The following is a 20410-nucleotide window of genomic DNA, read 5'->3' as shown; positions in this document are numbered from 1 at the left end:
TCAACAAACCTATTCTAAAAATCATAGAGGGGCTAAGAAAACTTGGTTCCAAAAATCACAAGGGTCCTTTCCTGATCAAAGTAGAAAGTTCTCATCCAGAGGCAGAAGCTGAGGCTTTAATGGGAGACGCTGCCCTAGAGGCAGAGGGGGCCTGCAAAATCAGGGCTTTAGGGAATCCTTTTCTAACAAGCCCATTTAGTGCTCCTGAAGCACTGCCCCAACTGTCCAAATCTGGAAGTAGCCAGGAGCCATTTTTCCCTGCACCCAGGCATCTGTGCCCAAATAACATCAAATTCTTGGGTGCAAAGCATAATATCTAGGGGCTACTGCATTCCCTTTTCTCTTCCCCCTCCAAAGGTTCCAAAGCAGCTCCCCCAATTTTCCACCCAGTCAGAGTGAGTTAGCAGTACCAGAGATCAAAAAGTTACTGCAAAAGAGAGTCTTCCAAGAGGTCCCAGCTAGACAGAGAGGATCTGGAACTTACTCCCATTTTTTTTTGGTGCCAAAGAAAACAGGGGATTTAAGGCTTATCCTAGACCTAAGCAAGCTGAATTTATAAGTGAAGAAAGAGAAGTTCCAGATGGTTACAGTTCAGTCCATCCTTCCATTACTAGGAAAGATGATTAGATGTGCTCTGTGGACTTCAAAGACGCATACTATCACATAAAAATAGACAGGTACTCCAGAGGTCATCTGCGCTTCCACATGAGATCCAATCACTTCCGATTCAGAGCCATGCCCTTTGGACTCACCACAGCCTCCCTGGGTGTTTACAAAATAAATGCATGGAACTGGTCGCAGCTCATCTCTGACTGCAAGGGTTTCAGGTATTCCCATATCTGGACGATTGGCTCCTCACTGCCCCCACCCAGTGTCAACTTTCTCAGGCCAGTAACTATCTATGTCGGATCTCCCATGAACATAAACTCAGACAAGTCACAACAACAACCAGCCGATAAAGGCAACAAAATAGTAGTAATGGATGTAGTCCAATACTACAAAATGTGTATGGAACATTCGGAAAATAATGAAGTATATGAGAAATGTGCCATAGAGGTGTATGAACAGGTGTTAACGAAACGTGAAATAATGTTGGACAAATATGTTAGACTGGGATATTTTACTGCAAAGGATGTTAACAACAGGTTATTTGATAGAAATAGTGAGAAAGACATATGATTTTGCTTGCCAAAGGTACATAAGAGATTAATTGACCCCCCCCCTCAGGTAGATCTATATTCTCAGTATGTAAATATGTTCTTCATAATATTGTTATAGTACTACACAATATATTACTACCATATGTTCAAAAATCTCCTGTACATACAGGATAGTTCTGATTTTCTCAAAAAAATATCCCCTTTAGTTTGGAATGAAAAAAAGTATTGGTTGGTACTTGATGTGAAGAGCTTATACACCTCCATCAGACATGAGGATGGGTTGAAAGCTATTAAATACTTTCTGGGTGATACTCCCTTCACACATTTTGTTTTGGAAATAGTTGAATTTTGTTTAAAGAATAATTATTTTTATTTTGATAATTATATGTACAGACAGAAACAAGGCACGGTAATGGGGGCAGCATTTGCCCCCATGTATGTCAATATGTTTATGTCATTTTTTGAAGTCACATTTTTATGGAAGTTAGATTTTATGAAAAAAATATGTTAATTTTTATTTTCGTTATATTGATGATTTAATTTTTGTGTATGAGGAAGGTTGGAATGAAATAGATTTGTAAGTGAATTACATAAAAATCCTTTTGGCCTTTCATTTGATGGTTTACAGAAAGGTAGAAAAGTGGTTTATTTGGATTTAACTTTAGAATGCAAGGAGAACAGTAACGTTATAACTAACATACACAGGAAGTTCAAGGATGGAATGGTGATGTTATAACTAACATACACAGGAAGTTCGAGGATGGAATGGTAATGTTATAACTAACATACACAGGGAGTTCGAGGATAGAATGGTAATGTTATAACTAACATACACAGGAAGTTCGAGGATGGAATGGTAATGTTATAACTAACATACACAGGAAGTTCGAGGATGGAATGGTGATGTTATAACTAACATACACAGGAAGTTCGAGGATGGAATGGTGATGTTATAACTAACGTACACAGGATGTTCGAGGATGGAATGGTAATGTTATAACTAGCATACACAGGGAGTTTGAGGATGGAATGGTAATGTTATAACTAACATACACAGGAAGTTCGAGGATGGAATGGTAATGTTATAACTAATGTACACAGGAAGTTCGAGGATGGAATGGTAATGTTATAACTAACATACACAGGAAGTTCGAGGATGGAATGGTGATGTTATAACTAACGTACACAGGATGTTCGAGGGTGGAATGGTAATGTTATAACTAACATACACAGGGAGTTTGAGGATGGAATGGTAATGTTATAACTAACATACACAGGAAGTTCGAGGATAGAATGGTAATGTTATAACTAATGTACACAGGAAGTTCGAGGATGGAATGGTAATGTTATAACTAACATACACAGGAAGTTCGAGGATGGAATGGTGATGTTATAAGTAACGTACACAGGATGTTCGTGGATGGAATGGTAATGTTATAACTAACATACACAGGGAGTTTGAGGATGGAATGGTAATGTTATAACTAACATACACAGGAAGTTCGAGGATGGAATGGTAATGTTATAACTAATGTACACAGGAAGTTCGTGGATGGAATGGTGATGTTATAACTAATATACACAGGAAGTTCGAGGATGGAATGGTAATGTTATAACTAACATACACAGGAAGTTCGAGGATGGAATGGTAATGTTATAACTAACATACACAGGAAGTTCGAGGATAGAATGGTAATGTTACAACTAACATACACAGGAAGTTCGAGGATAGAATGATAATGTTATAACTAACATACACAGGAAGTTCGAGGATGGTAGTCAATATCTTTATGCAAGTAGCTGTCACCCTCTTCATGTCATGGATGCTTTGTCATATGGGGAATTATTTAGGTTATCTAAGTTATGTAATGATGAAGTTAATTTAGAAAAATAAATGGAACAAGCAGTGAATATGTTTAAAAGAAGGGGATATGATTTAAAGTCTATAGAGACAGCTAAAAATGAAGCATTAGACGGAAGATATGGAAACCGAAGGAAGAAAATAAGGACAGGAGATTGTCAAAGCAATACTGTGAAAGAGCAAGAAGCAAATGATTCCATATATCATGTCTCTGTTTGTAATATGAAGAGTGGGCCATTAGTAGACATGATTAAATATTATGGGGAATATCTGTTGCAAGAAACATTTTTGTCCACTATTATGCCAAAAAAAGCCCTATTTCTCATTTAAGAGAGGTAAAAATATAAGGGACATGGTAGTTCATGGCAGCTTCGTTAGACCAGTAGTAAATATTGGTAGGCCTTTATTGCAATATGGCACTTTCCAGTGTAATAAATGTAGTGTGTGTTCACATGTTATTAATACAGTGAACAAAATTAATGAAGTTAAATTTAAGTCAAGGGGGATATACACATGTGAAAGTAAAGGGGTGATATATGTACTGAAATGCCCTTGTGAATTATGTTACATAGGGGAAACTAAGAAAATTCTGGACTAGATTTATGGAACATTTGAGGGATGTGAAAAATCAAAGGGAAAAGAAAATAATATCCTCACATTTTAGAAAATATCATAATAGTGATGAAAGTTTGTTATATGGTGCCATTTTAGAAAAGGTTGAGTGTATTGAAAAAAATGAAAATGTATTAAAACAAAAACTGATGTATAAGCAAAGCATATATATTTTAAAATATAAAATGTTGGTACCTAGAGGCTTAAATACTGAGCTGATTTGGAAGTTTTTGCTTTAAATGAATAACTTTAAGTAAATTGATTAATTGTTTAATTCATCATCATAATCATCATCATCATCATCATCCCCTTTTTCCCATTTACATGGGGTTGGGGTATCGTATTAACTGTCGCCAACTCTCTCGATTCAGTGCCACTCTCCTGCCTTCTTCAACACTCATGCCTGACTGTCGCAGATCTTCTTTCACACAATCCATCCACCTCTTTGCTGGACGCCCTCGCTTCCTCTTACCTTCTTCCTGTCTGTCCCAAATCTCCCTCACCAGATTGTCTTCTGCTTTTCTACACGTGCCCAAACCATCGTAATCTGTTTTCTTTGATCTTTTCTGCAATTGGAGCTACTTTGGCTTCTGCTCTTATGTCCTAATTTCTTCGCTTGTCCCACAGTGTGCATCCTACCACCTTTCTCAGGCACTTAATTTCCATCACCTCTAGCTTCTTCAACTGTTCTGCCTTTACTGCCCAGGTTTTTGTACCATACAGTAGTACTGGTCGCACCACTGTCTTGTACACCTTACTTTTCAGCTTCTTTGGCATTCTTCTGTCATATACTACACCTGATACTCTATGCCAGTTGGCTGCAGCCCCTCTGATTCTAGCTTTGACCTCTTCATTCAGACTACCCTTCTCCTCAACCACCCCTCCCAGATACTTGAAGCTGTTTACCTGTTCCACTATCTTCCCATCTATCTCTATTCTCAGCTTCTTCTGATTTCCCCAATCTGCTGCCATTACCACTGTCTTATCTGTGCTTAGTTTCATCCCATGTGCCTTCAGATTTGCATTCCATTCTCCTATCCTTTGCTGAAATTCTAGATCAGAGTCTGCCTGTACTGCCACATTGTCTGCATACAGCAGCTTTGTTGCTCTGACCCCTCCAACCTGTTTGCTGATGTAGTCCATTACCAGTATGAACAGCAGTGGGCTATATATATATATATATATATATATATATATCTGTATGGGAGCGCTACAGAATCCTGAAAGCTCAAAATCCTGAAGCCCAAAATCCTGAAAGTTCAAAATCCTGAAAACTCAAAATACTGAAAACACAAAATCCTGAAAACACACAGGATACTTATTCCAGCACAAGTACATGCAAAAAGAAATAAAACACAAACTATATTACTGTTTTGCAAGTATAAGCAGAGGGGCAAGCCCCCTGCACCCCCCACGTGGGGGCTGCCCCATTCCCATTACTTATATATATCAACTCCAAGCTTGCACTTAGTGTGGTGGAGTGCAATGTCGGAGTTGATATATTTAAGGAGCAGAAGTGGGGCGCAGCCCTCATGGGGTGCAGGGGCTTGCCCCCATATAATTGAAGAGTAATATGTTTCTGTATGTACTTGTAGTGGAATATAGTAAGTGTTTGTATCCTGTGTGTTTTCAGGATTTTAAGTTTTCAGTATTTTGAATTTTCAGGATTTTGAAATTTTGGGATTTTGGTCTCAGGATTTTGGTCTTCAGGATTTTGGGCTTTCAGAATTCTGTAGCGCTTCCATATATATATATATATATATATATATATATATATATATATATATTTGGATATGGATTAATTGTTTAATTAATTGAATGTAATTTATGGATGTATAAGAAGAGTGTGTTTTTTGTATTTGTGTTTTTCCTTGAAGGTGGTTACACCGAGGTGCTATTTTTGCATTTTGCTACATGGTATTTTGTTTTCTTGGAGTTTTCCATTGTGAGCAGAACTGCTGGTATATTTGAAACGTTTGAACAATAGTTGCTGTAATTTGTGGAGTGAGAAGGAGAGAACAGAAGAGTGGTTGTATTAAGTCACAACCATTGCCTGCTCAAATCTTGGAATTCATTGGGGCTCAACTGAACACAGTTAGGCAAGTAGCTCCCTTGCCCCAACATTGCATTAACACCTTGACTTTTCAGGTGCAAGCTATATTATCTCATCCATCTCCTCCTGCCAGATTGATTCTATTGGCCCTGGAATCTATGACAGCTGCCATAATTCTAGTACCTTTAGCCAGATACTATATGCGTAATCTTCAATGGTCACTGGCTGTTCAATGGTCAATTCTGCATCAGCCCATATCTGTTCCTGTCAGACTGACCAAATGTTTGTAGACATCATTTAGAGTGATGGATTCGTTCATATCTTTCGGTAGGCAGACCTTTCATTCTCCCCCCTCCAATAGCCACAGTGACTACAGACACTTCCCACCTAGGGTGGGGGGGGGGCATTTGAGGGGAAGATGGTCCAAGGTACATGGGCTCCCCTAGAGACCAGACTGCAATAAATGTCCTGGAGATGAGAGCTGTCCTCCTATCATTTCAAGCCTTTCAGGACAGCCTAGCTGTAGGAACTATTGTGATTCACACCTACAAAATGTTAGTTGTCTGGTATACCAATAAGCAAGGAGGAACCCATTCATACCCACTTTGCAGAGAGGCCATGAGAGTTTGGGAATGGGCGATTTCTTCGCACTGCTTTCTGCTTGCAACACATGTACTGGGGAAATACAATGTATTGGTGGACAGGCTCAGCAGGTTCATTCTGATGCCACACAAGTGGTCCTGCCATCAGTTAGTAGCAAACAAGATATTCAACCATTGTGGTCTTCCCTGCTTTGATCTTATTGCATACCCACACAACAACTAGTGCAGCAGTTATTTTGCTCTGATCCCTTTTTCAGGGAGTTCCCCAAGAGACAATCTAGTCCTTATTGGACCCCCGGTCTTCTTTATGCTTAGCCTCCTCTTTCACCGATTCTGAAATTTCTTCAGAAAGCCAAATGTTTGAAGAGTACTATGATCCTCATTGCCCCCTTTTGGCCTCATCAGATCTGTTTCCCCTTCCTCTGATCTCACCTGAAATATCCTCCATGGATACTGGAACCCAAACTGGACCTCCTCTATCACCCTACAGTAGGACTAAACCCAGCTCTCCCCACCCTCAAGTTAACTGTTTGGTTTCTGCAGTTCCCTTGATTGCTAGAGGGTCCAGGTTTTCCTCACCTGTCAAAAGTTATCATTCTAGCTTCCCTGAAACCTTCCGCCAAAAAGGTATATAAAAGCAAGTGGAAAAGATTTTCTGTTTTGGCTGCTAATCATCGCAGTGACCTTGTGATGGCCGTGTCACATCCAAGGATCGGATCCATAAACCATCAGTACAGCAGAATGAGTGAAGGACAACACAGATACCAAGTTATGGTAAGTACATATCTAATAATTTTGTCTTTGTGACGGCATGGCAGATTTCCTTTGTAAATCGTGTTCTTTTCCCAGTGGAGGCATTTTCAGACTGGATATCTTGGTGAATCCTTGCATCTCACACTATGCTGATATTGTGCTTCCTGCAAGAAAGGCAACTTTCTTCTATACCATCTTATCTGGAAAAGGTAGAGACTGACTTGTTGATACTTCTGATTTTAATTAATCTTTCCCAGGCAAGCCTCATGGTGTTGCTGTCAGTGACTGACTTTTAGACATCTTCCTTTATTTTATATTATTTTATGCTTTAACTATTTTAACCTTAGTTGGCCAGGCCCATTTTCAGGGAGGTCTGAGGGAGAAAACCTCTGGAACAGTACACTATGAACATCATGCAGACATCAATAAACTCTTTTACGTTGTGTACACATCTCTGGGTCATTCATGCAAGGTAACCACATAGTGAAACAGGTGTGCTATTCATACTTCTGTAGGTAGTTATTTACAGAATCATAAGTAACTGAACATATATAAGTAGCAAATAAGAAGTAGTTTATAAGCATGTTTAAATCCAGTCACTTGGATACAATGTATTGAATACACTGAGTTTACCTAGGTAATGACAATAATATGTACAGGTTATAGTTTTAAGATTAATAAAATAGAAATTGACAGCCAGGGTCAATAACAAATAAAAATATAGTAGGTACTTTGGTTGTCATTATAAATGTATATAATAATGAAGCTAGACCAACTTCAATGGGTATAAAAATGTGTGGCTAACTGGGTTAGAAGAACAGATACAGTTTATATATATATATATATATATATATATATATATATATATATATATATATATATATATATATATATATATATAAAGAGTGATGATAGGTGATAGAAAAGGGGAATAGAGGAGGGAGAGTGTGAAAGTGGGAAAACAGAGTGAGGGGAAGAAGTCGTGTAGGGAGGTGAATATGTAAAGGGGTATGGGTACAGAGGTATTCAGAATTAGTAGTACTGAGTTATATTCTGTTTGTAAATAATATTGCTTGGGTAGTTGTAGATACAAAGGAAGCTATATATGGGGTTGGAAGTGCTGTGGGAAAGTGGTGATCTATACCATGAGATATAATGCATATTTTTATGCAAGATCGGCATTTTGATTTCAAGACTGGGAAACTGATTGTTGTCATTAACTGGTGTGTTAAATTATTCCATTCAGGTAGTAAGTAAATGTTTAGTTTGTCTTAGTTGTTTAGAGGAGATTTTGCTTGTTTGATTAAAGTAGTCGGTTGTATGCCAAGTTAACACAGAGGTAAGGGCATGCATGACTTGATGGGTTGTATAGTAAACTATTCTAGAATGAGAGGTGAATGTAACTAATCCTGCTCTCAGGTGGTGTGTATTTGAACTGTTTTAATGCTATACAGTGATATGAGTGAATTGGTCAGGTTGATTGGCCAACTGCAAATTTAGCTCTTTTTTGAGCTTTTTTTTCTCACCTGCTGTCATTCTGACAGCTGTGCCAGTGCCCCAAATCTTTCAGTGGGCCTAATGGCACTCCAATCACCCCTGGTCCACTGCCTAAATTTAAGCTGAATCCAGTGAGGATCTTAAGGGTGTGATGCGGTGGTACTGTTCTACTTCGAACCAGGGAGTTTTTACTTTCATGACCTACCCTGTTTCACCCTCTCTCCCTCCCTTATGCTTCCTTGATGACAATCGGGGTGGGCATGCAATGGGCAGAAGCCCTGTCTCTGTGACACATCAATCATATCCCCACCATAAATTCCTTTACATCATGCCTCCAAGAGCGATGTCCTCAGCCTCCACCAGAGATCCTTACTGAAGTCATCCACAGAACTATCCACCCTCCCAGGGGTAAAAATGCTCATCCCTACCTGCTGCTCTGTTAGTTGCCTGAACCACTAATCAAACCCGGAACTAGATCGTAGCCTGGGCTTTATCCATCTATGTCACCGAGTGGCTAAATTTAGTTTTTTCCTGTAATTACTTTTTGGGATTACCAATTGCTATTGCAGATGCATAACTTCTGTATTTTATTTTTTTTTCACAATGCCTCAGGGTGTAAACGATAAGTATTCTATACAGAGCTTCAGGTTTCTTGTTGATGTATTTTGTGTCTTCAGTAGACTGTTGGAATGATGGGTTATTGCATCATGTGATACACAGACATTTCCAAGACTGGAGGGTGTTTTTTGTATGATTTTTGCCTCCTTACCTGTCAATACTCAGTCTTCCCCTTGATCAGACAGTACCCTATCTAAGGTAGAGCTGTTATTCAGGCAGTCATGATGATGGTTTGTGCTCTCTCACTGGCATCCTGCGAATGAAAGAATTTTTATTTTAATTTTTGTACTGCCTAACCACACGCCTGGTGGTGATGCAAGCATTTATGCCACAGCAAGGGCCACAACTACATATCTGTCTGTGCATGCATGATGTCATACAGGCTCCATCAGGCATGCTGTCCTACAAGCTCCATCAGAGGCTACCTTGACCTGCTTTAGTAGCCAGAAATATATCTGCCCATCCTCTGGCTTCCCACAACATGACAGAGCTCCACTTTCAATCCAAGACAGTGTCATCAGAGTAGTGAAATGACACGGGAGGGAACCACCATTTCTCTTCCCAGGATGAGCACAGCCTTCCTCCTTGCCTGTGTCCTAAAGCTTGTAATCAGGACTTTATCTGTCTGTGTCAGCAGTGCATACTTAATATTGGATGCTTTTGAGTGGTCTACTTGGTCATTACAATGTTATGGTACTGATCTGATAGTTCTTTACTTGTGTGGATTTATTGCCGTCTACAAGTAATATTGAAATATTAGTAATTTATTTTTCTTTTTATTTACAATTAAATTACTTTACTTTGACTTACTTGTGAACGTGCTGAAGGCATATTGAAGTCTAATTAGAAGAAGCAGTCAATTATGCTAAACAGATTATAGTTGTCATCTATATATTGTAGGATTTGGACGCCATTAGGATGGAGATGTGTGCTATATGTGAATAGCACAGGTGAGAGTATTGATCCTTGACGTGTTTCTGTATTTGTTAAGTAGTTGTACAATGTAGAATTATGTCACTGGATGATTTATGTCCTGTTTTATAAGGATTGCTATTATATATTCAAAGAGGCATTTCACTAAACGTCTCTTCATCAACTGTTAAATAACGAAAACACAAAACAGCGAACGGTCATGTAAGCAACTTCTTTCCCTGGGAAAGAAATGACTTCACCACCTCTGTTACTTTGCCATTTTCCCCACTGTAGTGCGATCTCGGAGTTGGTATATTTAGGGGGGTGAGGGGCATAGCCCCCCCCTACATTGGGGGGGAGATGAGAAGCTCCCCCACTTTGTATTGTTTGTAGTGATGTGTTTTTTTGTTTAGGGTAAGAGATTTCTTTCCCAGGGAAAGAAATCACTTATATGTGCATTCGCAGTTTTGTGTTTTCATGGTTTACAGGTCGATGAAGAGGCATTCGATGAAACGTCTCTTCGAGTATCTAATATAGACACTTTTATAAGTAGTTGTCACACCACAATATAACAGCTCTTACATGATTCAGTTGAACCACTTCAAACTGAAGGACTGGTAACCACAGGTTGTACTAAACTCTTGCTTCTTAACTGTTCTCAAGGCTCAAGCTCATTCCTCAGTTCCTACAATGCACCTCATTTGCCTGTCTTTTCCGTATCTCATTTGCTGCTTGTCAGCATTGGATGCAAATAAGTCCCTTTTTCTTCTACCCTTTTAAATTTAGCAGCTTAATTCTAAACCACTACGTTTCTGATGATATTTTTTAGTGGTTACATTTACTTTTTGCGATTTTTAAGCAATTTCATGTAAGATTCCTGGAGTTTTTATTCCCTCTCCCACATTAAGGACTTGGAGACTGCAGCAGCATTCCTCTTTCCTCTACCTTCTTTTAGAAGAATAGTTAGGTCTACTAAATTTACACATCTCTTTTTTTTTTTTTAAGTATTTCTCAACCGTTATAGCAAAGTGTTGCATTTTAGTGCTATTTTTCTTCAACCATGTATAAAAGATGCTTTTTATGTTACAGTTTTGATATGTTCTGTTTGTAGTTATATACTGTTTGTTGTATTTACTGCGCTACCAAAGGTATGGAGAAGGCCTTGGGTTTTTAAAACTGTAATAAATATGGAAATAAAATCCCCTCTCAGGACAGTCACAATATATATTTCATCTACCTAGATGGATCTTTTGAAGTAGATTGTGAAATTAGTAAAACCATTGGAAGAAGAACCCTACAAGCAATGGAAATAAACTAATCCCCAATGGTCTTCTCCTATGAAGAAGTGAAACAGGAAGACTGGCAGGTAGGGGGAAAAGCATATAGAAGACTGGAAGATACCAAGATGAGGGATACTGACAGGCCCACCTCCCACAAGGTAGCAGGAGAAGAAGTTTCTGCAGTTAAAGTTGTTCAGCCTTCCAGTAACAACATATCTGTATAGATAACTGTAGATAGCTATAGTAAACAAACTCAGTCTGAAGAAGAGAGTTGATAGCTTCTCCTCAGAATGAGAGTCATTGTGGTATCTGGAGTTTTGCCTTTCTTTGGCAATATCTATGTTGTTAACAAGATCTGTAAGGATCCTTTCTGCATGCAAAGATTGGGACTTGATGAGTACCTTGTTCAATGATCAAATTAAATTGAATGTCCTTTCTTCCTCTAGCATATCTAGGCTGGCTAGAGAAGAACCAGAAGGACCTATCCTGGAGCCTAGCAAGATACTTCCATATTCCACATCAATGCTGACTGTCTTCCATCCATTGACACTGTTGATCTGTTTAAGCACATACTCCTTCTGTGTTGAGAACCTTTAGGCATCATGGGCTCAATGCTGATGACTTCACACTTTGGTGAAAACTAATCACCCTGGGGCTGATTTTCATGTTGATGACACTTGCATTCAATCCATTGGTGCCAAAACCATCCATGGCACCAATCCCAACTTCTATACTGGGTATCATAGGAACCATAGATTGGTGGCAGCTATAGAGGGGTTGACATTGGTCATAGCCTTAAACAGCCCCTGTACCAGCAACCTTTACTTTTGCTTTTGAGTTCTTGGAACAGGTAACAATGCTGCCTTCTATTCTCTAGGTCAGTGGAGATGCAAGTACTACTTAGGCTCCAACCCATGACACCTCTCACCTTGGAGGCTTGGGCCCACCATTCATGTCCCTCCAAGAGTTAATCCAGAAAGGAGCTCACAGATTTTGCCTATCAGGAGAATATTCTTCTTCTTCGGAACACTTGGATGAATTCACTCTGATTGTTCCTAGAAAGAGGAGATGCAAACAGAGGTACCTTAAATCTCAGTCAGAATCTTCCACCCCAGATAGTGATGTCAGTAAAGGAAAGGATTCCCCACAATTCCATTCAAAGAATCATAAATTTTGGGAGATTTTGGAATTAACGAGGCAGAGAAAGATCCTGGGCCATTGATTCCCCATCCCCTGAAGTGGAGATCTTTCGAGAAGTTTTTGAGATAACCCTGCCCACATTCTGAGTGGTCCTGCCAGCAGACTGCATAATAGACCTGGTTGTGGAAGGGGCTTGGTAAGAAACAGATGTGGCTCAGCCTAGATCAAGGAAAACATACAAGCTCCTCTGGACTTGCATTGGAGTGAGGCTCTCTTTGCTAACTCTGTTGTGTTAGTGGCAGCCATAAAATAGGAGCCCTCTGAAGAGATCCCAGCAGTATATCCACCAGATGGGGATTCATAAACACTGGACTGTATGGTGAAGCATTTCTTTTCATCAGATATGCGTGATGCCAGGGCATTTATCTACCTAATGAACATGAATTGCTTATAACAACAGCGTGTAGAGGAAAAACTTTCAACTTACTGAAAAAGTTGCCTCACAATGATCTGCATTGCCAGACGGAATCACGGGTGGCAACAGTGTAGAATATCCCTTTGTTTTCCATAATGTTCATTCATAATGCAGCACAATGAAGTAGTAAGAACAACTGGGATAGGCATCACCTTTAGGTGCCAGGCCTGGCTCAAACTGTGCAGTTTTGCTGAAAATATTAGACTGTCCTTCACCAATACCCCTTTCATTAGGTTCTCCTTATCTGGACCCAAGGCAAAGGAGAGGTCGCTTAAGAAAGAAAAGGAAAGGAGAATGCTTTTCATAGGGTCATAGGAAGTTACTAGGCCGACAGCCCTAGTGCCCTTACAAGCCTAGCCAGATTTATCCTCTATCCAGGAGGGACATGAGCACCACTGCAGGAGTGAATTTGGGGTCACCCATCCGTTGATCTAGGTTGCGTTTGAAGGGGCTCTGTTTCACATGAATTGGAAGCTTGTTTCAGAGAAGTGGCAGTCTCTGCGAAATGTATCTATCAATACAGCATGACCTGCACATGTCAGAGGCTAGGTTAAGATCCCTGGAGCAAGTGTCCCTCCTGCAGTTTGATTTACTAATGTGTAGCATTTCTACCAAAGACAGGTCAGTGACTGCCCTGTAAGCAAGAACAGGTCACCCCTTATCAACCTGTAGGAGACAGAATACAGTGACAAGGCTTTCAGTCTGTCCATGTAAGACAGAATTGCAGCTGTTATGTGAAGTTTACTGCACTACAGTGGTCCTTTTCCAGGAATCAGAAGAGTGCTAAAAAGTATAGTTCCCCAAGGCCCAGCAGCAATCTTATGAGTAATGCTCAAGTAGAACATACTGTGGCAGTGAGGGCTTATACAATGGACATCACCCCAAACGAAGAGGTGCATCACAAAATCATGAGTTCTGTGGCCCTTCTCCTTGTAAGTAGCACTAGACCTCTGATGACTTGGTTGGGTGTCCCACTCTGAAGTTAGTCAGTCAGTGGTCAACTGTCCCTGCATCTAGAAGTGTGGTTGACCATCACACAAAAGAGATGGATCAGAATCATTATAACCAGAGGCAATACAATACTGTTTTTTTAAGTGTAGCCCAGGCAACCTCTCTTTCTTTACCAGATATTTTAATTTGCTAATAGGCATGCAATCAAAGATAACCAACGTCTTGGAAAAAGAACAGCCATCCAAAATGTCCCATCCAATCAGAAAGGATATGCAGTTTGTTCCAGGTTGTTTTTAACTCCCAAGAAAATAAAGAACCCCATACCAGTCTAGATCTCAGTGGCTTAATCTAGTGTGTTAGAAAATCAAGTTCCAGATGGTCATAGTGAAAATTAACCTTCCTTGTCTACAGTAGGGGGAGTGAATGTGCCCAGTAGAGCTCCAAATCACTTACACATAGAGATAGCCAGATCTTCTAAGAAGACTTAGCATTTCTGATATTTCTGAATGGGAACCAGTTATTATCAGTTCAGGGTCCTGCCATTTGTTCTGACCACAGCCTCTTCTGGTGCTCAATAATGGTATGGCAGTGGACACTGTTCAGCTAAGACTGCTAAGGTCACTGCAGTGACTTAGACAGATGAAGCCCTGAATATGACCCCATTGTCCCGGGTTTAATTAGCCACACAGGAAGCAGGGACGGATGGGTGTTTCCATCCCTGGAAGGATGGACAGTCCTGGGGGCATCTCTAGCAGTGCTCCCTGACTGAATCTGAAGATGTTGCTAGTGGAGATGTAGTCTATAGGGGATCAGGGTGGGGACATGGCTACATTGCTGCAGAGGCAGGGCAAAATGTCACATGTTCCCATTGCTCATCCACTCCTGACTGTCACCACAGGATCAGACAGAGAGGGAGGGTGAAACAGGAAAGGTTATAAGATAATCCCACCAGCTTGATATTAGGACAACATGACCCCACAGGATGTCCTTAGACTCCCTTCTGGTTAGATAGATACTACTACGTACAGAAATCCATGCAAGAAAATACATATCTGCATAGAATCAGCTTACATCCATCACATATCTATCCAAGCATTGTTAAAATTCAACTTGTTATGATAGCTAAATTAAATACAAATGATTCACTAATGGAATAGCAACTTGAAAGGACTGCTTCAGAATTCAAACCAAGAGGTTATAGTCAAGAACAAGTTAAAACAATTAAACAAGACATTATAAACAAGAAATCCACAGAATACACACCTCTGCTAACCATCAATAGAGACGTATGATTGTCCACCAGTCATAATTATATCAAACTAAGATACGCTCTTACACATTATAGAAATACACCAGTCATAAAGAACACTATTAAAAAATAATGGTCTATACTAACTGAGATACCTGAGCTAAGGAATATCGTATCAGATTCACCAAGTTTTAGTTATAGAAGAGCTAGTAAGTTAAAGAACATTCTTTGTTATAAACAGCAACCAAAAAATACATCTTAGTTTTACACTAATAAACAAGAAATGTACAGATGTAATGATTGCACTTTTTGCAAGTACATTAATACTGACACGTTTGTTAGACATCCAGTCAAAGATGCAGCTTTTGAACTAAGAGCATTTGGTAATTGCAACACACAACACTTAATATACATAGCAAACTGTTCCAAGTGCGAAGCATACTACATAGGCAAGACAAATAAAAAATTAAAAGAGAGAATAGGTGAACACATTAGACATCAGGAGGAGTGGTCAATTAAATGCCTTATATAAACATATTCTGAATACAGATCTAACTCATACTTTTAAATTTGCTGTTTTGCAAGTTATTCGTGAACCGCTTAGGTTGACATAAAATTACACACAGAGAGCATAGAACTGCAATGGATTTTTAGATTTAAGGCACCTATACCCCCTGGCTTGAATGACATGGTTACCATTAAGCCTTATTTGAAGTACTTACATACTCAAATACACTGAACTTTTTGTATTTGTCTGTACCCTATATGTTTTAAAAAAATTGAAAAATCAAAAATTTTACAAGTACCTTCATTATTTACTATATTTCTTACTATTATTGTCACCTACATTTTTATATATACACTTTTATGTGTATTTTACTAATTTTTATCTTACAGTTTTAACGTGTGACTAGATCATGTGACTGCACCTTGATTATAGAAGCTAACTACAATGTGTTGCTCAGTTTCTTTGCCTGATGAAGCCTATCTGGGTGAAAGTGTCTTCTGCACTTGCAACTTTTTAAGTATGTTGTGGATTTTAATCTTGTGGAATAAGCAGCAACTTTTTAAGTACGTTGTAGATTTTAAACTTGTGGAATAAGCACTTCTAACTACATTATGGATTTTAAACTCTTGGAATAAACAACTATTACTTTTAAAAAAAGCAACTCTTCAAGTAAGTTGTGGACTTTGAATTTTTTGAATTAACTACTGTTTATCCCTACTCATGGTTCTAGTTACTTACTTTTTTGTTTTGCTGTACTAGGGCTCATGGCAGCCATGATTCACTTGGTGCACTTAGCAAGGTTCCTCTTGAAAGTGCTGCAGTTGTCCATCTGAGTACAATGGTCTTTGCTGGAGAAGCTCATGGATCAAATGATCTGATTGTCCAAAACCTGTCAAACCTATGCAGTGGTGGTTGCATATAAGAAATTTTAACTGAGGATGCCCCTTTGTCCCTCCTTTACCATTGGTCACAACCAACATTGATGTATCTACCCTGGGGTGGGGGGACATTATTTAAGATAGACATCCCAAGGGGCTTGGCCTCAACAAGAGGACTTATTAGACATCAACATACTAGAGATGGATTGGTTCTGTTACCGTTGCAGGCATTTCAAGACTGTCTTCCCCAGGGTGCTGTAGTACTTCACAAAGACTATATCTCACTAAATGTAATTTTCACTTTCTTTGTATTCCTGAGTTGAGAATGAAACTAGTCAATAGTGATCAGTGCTCTACCTTGGTAAACAAATCTTAAATAAAATAAATAATTAAATAAAATAAAATGATGATAGTATGGTACAGCAGGAAATTATGGGGAAGCAGGTGTTGAAAAACAATGAGGATGTGAGAATGAGCAATAAATTCATAATGCTTTCTGAAGCAATTGCATATCTGCTGTAATGTCGGCTTGTCAGTGAACAGGCACTGCAGGTGTCTCTTCGTGTCACATGATCCTTCAGACTGAGAACAGCATAGTTGGTATTCCATTGCTGTGGAAAGCCTCATAGTAGTCTGTTTGTATCCCTATCCAGCCCCAAATTAAGCACTTTTTTTTGGATGCTGTAGTCTGTCAGTTGCCAACTGGGCTTCTCTATGCCCTTCTGCCCTTTCCCCTAATAATGTAATTGTTGCAAAAAGTCAAGCTCTGCAGAGCCACAGTAATTCTCATAATCTCCTTTTGGCCCCCAACAAGTGTGGTTCTTTCTTATTTGCTCACTTGAAAAAGAAGCCCTTGCATCCAGGGGCCTACTGTCACACCTGTCTGTCAAGCCTCACCCAAATCTACACTCTGTCAAACTAACTTCGTGGCTTCAGTTCCTCTGATGGCCAGAAATTAGGATTACCATCCAGAAGTGGTCCAGATCTTAAAGGCAGCCCAGAAACCCTCTACCAGAAAAACTTAGAAAGATAAAAGGACCAAGTTTTCCCTTTCAGATTCTCACTAAGGGATTATACCCATTCACTGCTCCTAACCCTTCTATTCTTCATTTCTGACACACTTGTTTGATAAAGGCTCCAACTTCTAAACTGTAAGCGTGTACACATATCATTTTTTCATTAAGGTTTTAATTAAACCTGGTATAATTATAATTATTTCTATCTCAAGACATCTACAAATCTTTGATTGCCAGATTAATTCTATTGAAAACATCACTACATTGAAATACCTAGGGATTTAGTTACTTCCCTTCCTAAATTGCCATCTCCAGCTGAACTACAGACACACACAAACATCATGTTTATCTTATTCTGAGCTAATATAATCTCCTGTTTTCTTTCCAGACCCTGTAGGAGTGTCATAGGTAAAGGTATTTTACTGGCTCAGCTGCAATATGATTTTTGTTTGGTTGCCACAACTCTAAAAGAAGTGCATCCACCATTCAAACCACCTCAAATTCCATATACAGATTCATCTTTCTCTCCCCAAGAAATGAACACCACTGCAAAACCACTGAAAAAGCTAACTATTTACCTGTGCTGACTTTCTACTCACCACTCAGTTTTTTCAAAACTTGTCAAGAATTATATTTTCCCCCCACTAGCCTCCATGCTATTCAGAAATGCACCAACATACAACCCTAGAAGTCTTAACCACTTAGGTCCTGTCCTCCAAACCCACCCAAACTAAGCTTCAGTGCACAAATTATGCTTTCTCTGTCTTTGGTCCCAAACTCTGAATCTCTCCCTTCTTTTCTTAAAGATCATTCCTTTTGCCCTATTTCCCAATCAGAAATAAAAGCACATTACAAGATTTAAAGAGAAGGCAACTGCTCTTTCTCTAGTCATATAACTTAATCTCTTCCTAGTGTACATCTCCCTGCCTAGCTTACTCTGACTCTTCTTTTCATCCTGATTCTTTCAGTGTAACAGTTCTGATATCCAGTCTGTATACAATGCATGAATATATTGAGTTTCGTCAGTCACTGTGCATATAATCACAACAATGAAGAGACCAGACCGAAAACTAAAACTAATCCCTCTGTACCACACACTCCAGAGACCTCAACCTCATTACCACAATCAACAGAATATGCTGGAGGGACAGGTTCATAACCCAGAGACTGCCCATGCTCTGGAATACACTTCCCATATGTGTCAAGCAGAGCACCTCACTGCCCCTCTTCAAGAGAAATCTTGCTGAGTGGATGGGAAATAGAAAGTTTACCCCAGGGATCACTCCAGTGGCTCTACTTAATAGAGGCACTGGGAACTAACGTCGGGTGGCACAATGCCAGGACACTTCTATACGTTAGGCTTGTAAAGGCTCCAGCTCCATTAGCCTAGTACACACCTATGGACGTATAATAAAAAATTCAATTCAGCACAGCAAGCCAAAAACCACATGTACAAGAAGAGATGGTGCCTTGATTTATTAACCCAGTTAAGTGCTTTCGTCCTACGATATAGGACTTCATCAGAACTGGGAAACTTAATCAGTATAACATTTAAATAATAAGCTCAATATATCACGTGACATGAAACAAAATCAATAACATAGTACAATAAAGTTAGTGTTGAAAATTTTAATGGTTCCAAATAGAATGCATAAAAACAAATCTTGCTTCTTATGTAAAAATATCTTGTATAAAAATCATTTGAAATTATCTGTCATAATTTAGCCGCTCACACCTTCAAAACACTATTTAGAAAATAGCCTCATTTAAACTTAGGGGTCCATTCTGTTTAATCTTACCTACCAAAGCAATTCATGATATTCTAATGTATACTCCCAGGGGTCTCCTCTGGGATTCCGTACCACTTGTTCAAGCACTAAAAAATACATTTATTGTTGTTATTGCACACTAATTTGTGCCAATATAGTACATTGGACTCTTTCTTCCCTTCAATGTCATAATAATACTCTTGAATATTTTTCTTTAAATAACGCCCAGTTTTACCATTATAAAAACATGGCAGGGATCACAAAATGCAAGATAAACCACCCCCTTACTATTACAATCATACCACTTAGTAAATCTAAACTTGTAACTAATTGCCTTCAATAAACAATCCGTTCCTTGAAATATAAGTTTACATTGTGGGCAAGCTCCACATTTTCTGGTGCTTGCCATAGACAAAACATCCTTTCCTAAATTCAAATGTCCACTCTTTTCAAATCTTTCTTTAATGTTGGGGTGTCTTGTATACGTGAAATGCAGTTTATCACCCAATTTCCCATTATGTTTTTTATTATGAACAAATGTATTCCAGTTTTTCTCTATTAATGATTTAAAAAGTAACTTTCTGCCTCATATTTAATATACATGTTATTTTCATAACTCTTTGTATATCATAGTTTATCATTATTAGAATATTCTTGAATTAATCCAGTACCCTAGGATAGACCTAAATGTATCTTGTCTACCAGTAATAATTTCTTTCTTAACCTCATTAAAAATATCAGTAGGCTAGCCCCTTTCAATAATCATATTACATAAAAATTCCATTTCCTGCATTAGATCATTTTCACCAGAAATAATTCTAGCTAGACAAACAATTTGTCTAAACTCTTTTTAGGTTCATAGAGTAGTAATAGTTTAATTGTTGTTGTGGGCCATTTTAGGCCTTGCCAATTATCCCATGTGAGAATTAAACCCTGCACCTGGTGTCTGTAAGGTAAACACCTTAACCATTATGCCAACCTTCCTTTTATGTTGAAATGGATGACAGCTCTGAAAGTAAAGATAATCAGCAAAGGTTGGCTTCTTGTATATATTTGATTTGAATTTACCAAATTTA

The sequence above is a fragment of the Protopterus annectens genome, chromosome 4.part0 (assembly GCF_019279795.1).
Source record: "Protopterus annectens isolate FY-2018-M chromosome 4.part0, PAN1.0, whole genome shotgun sequence".
NCBI lineage: Eukaryota > Metazoa > Chordata > Ceratodontiformes > Protopteridae > Protopterus > Protopterus annectens.
Note: the sequence above shows the minus strand (reverse complement) of the source record.